Below are 2,338 nucleotides of genomic sequence, written 5' to 3'. Positions count from 1 at the left end.
TCCCTCCTGTGGTCTTCGGGTCAATTTGACCCGATTGGGAAATCTAAAATGTCATAACTTTGATTTTCTTCCATATAATTGTCTGAAAATTACACAGATGCTTCCCTGTTATGCTTTTTGCAAGTCAAATTAATTATAACTATATTTGTTGAATTATGTGCATTATATTAAAATTTGTAACACCTGCGGTCTTCAATTTGACCCGACCACATTTAGTGGTGCAATAGGTCACACTATTGCGCTTTCCAAAACAACAAACACACACACTCACACACACAGACACACTTCAAAGCAACTTCCAACTCTCAGATGTGAATTTGTAAATTTGTAAAATATACAACCTGTGATGTGCATTCGGCCTCCAGACAACACACAATTTCAAAGCTACACATTTGTAAAAATGTTCATTTGACACCTTTATATAGAAATATATATATATATATATATATATATATATATACTATATTTGTTGAATTATGTGTGTTTTATTAAAATTTATAGCACCTGTGGTCTTCCCGGGTCAATTAGAACGGGCCACATTTAGTGGTGCACTGGGTCACACTATTACACTTTCCAGCACAACACACACAGACACAGACACACACACACACACACACACACACACACACACACACAAACACACACAAACACAAACATGCACGCATTAACACACACACACTTCAAAACAACTTCCAACTCTCAGGTGAGCATTACTTTGGATAACAGAATTTGTAAATTTGTAAATATAACCTCTGATGTGCATTCGGCCTCCAGACAACAAACAATTTCCAAGCTACACATTTGTAAACATGTTCATTTCAAACCTTTTATGTGGTACATCTTCAAGGAACTACACCACGTCCAGTTGCCCTTAGACTCAACTGACTGTGACATCCTTGATATGCCTTTCTCCAATTGGGGACAATATAAAAATAAACAAAAAAACTGCGCTGATAAGTACAGCATCCTCGGAGCATTTCACATTTCACTCTGAGACAGCACAATGAAGAGGACCTTGCTTTGCAAATCATATATGCTTACTGAACTTACTGATTTATAAATACAATTGCATCAGTCAATTTTGACCTGGGGATATCCTGGCTAATATTTGACACATACCTGTCAGTGGTTATTCAAAATAATAATTTCTGCTTATTTTGTTTATGGTATAATTTCATGTAAATTAGGTTTATTGTCCATAAATAGAGGTGTAAAAGAAGTTTAAAATTTGTGGTAATGAGTTGGAATGAAGTTGGCTAAAAATATGGAACACAGAATGGTGTGATCATTTTACACTTTAGGCTTTATAAACAGTCGAACTAGATGGGTCAATTTGACCCGGGAGGAAAACAGGTGTCACTATTTGCTGCCATTAAAAAAATTGAAATGGTTTCAAAACAATATCCTGACTAAACTTTGACATATACCAGTCTGTGATAATGCATCAACATATGTGCCTCTGATCATAACCATCGTGAAAATAATTCACAATTTGTGCTTTTTTTACTCAAAAATGATTTGTCATTTTATGTAAATTAGGTCTATCATACCATACATTACAAAAATAAGTGTAAAATATATCTTAATGTGTTGGAAACAAGTTCACTAAAAAGGTCAAACAAAAAAATTGGTGATCATTTGATACCTCAGGCTTTATAGGCAGTCAAAACAGGCTGGGTCTTTTGACCCGGGAGGACAAAAGGTGCATAGTAAACGGGAAGACAACACGAGGGTTAAATATAGAGAGTTGAAACGTTTGCAAAAGACTGCGTGGCTTGTCCTTCATGAAATCCACTGTCCATAATAAAGGTTTTCACAATTCTGAAGGAGTTTCCCAACCTAAATACCAAACTAAATATTTTCATCATGGCTGATTTAGGGAACGATCATGGTCTGTTTGTTGGTAGGAAATGGGAAATGAAAAGTCGCCTCCTGTGTCGAAGGCTTGACACCTTTTTGACCCCTCCATCCACCTACATACATACTTCCTCACTAAAATGGTATGAAGGCTCTGTAACAATTTCACTCTACTTGTTGTTGTCTTGTTCAAGGACAGTTAGACAGACCACAGTACTATATACGATTGTTCAGGGGATTGAGACTGTAATCGTTTGTGTATCGAATAATCTCTGTATTTCAGTACACCCACAATTGATCCTACAGGACTGGGTTGTGTCTTCCACAATATGTAAAACTAGTCCTATTCTGCCCTCGGCAGTCAGTCAGCCACTTTCATCTCTGCCTGCCAAATGACAAACCTCGTCAGAGCATATTTTTTATTGTCTCAATGGACTTTCCTCCTCATAAAATACAGGTGTGATAGTGATATAAATTCCAC

The sequence above is a fragment of the Dicentrarchus labrax genome, unplaced genomic scaffold (genome assembly GCF_905237075.1).
Source record: "Dicentrarchus labrax unplaced genomic scaffold, dlabrax2021, whole genome shotgun sequence".
NCBI lineage: Eukaryota > Metazoa > Chordata > Actinopteri > Moronidae > Dicentrarchus > Dicentrarchus labrax.
Note: the sequence above shows the minus strand (reverse complement) of the source record.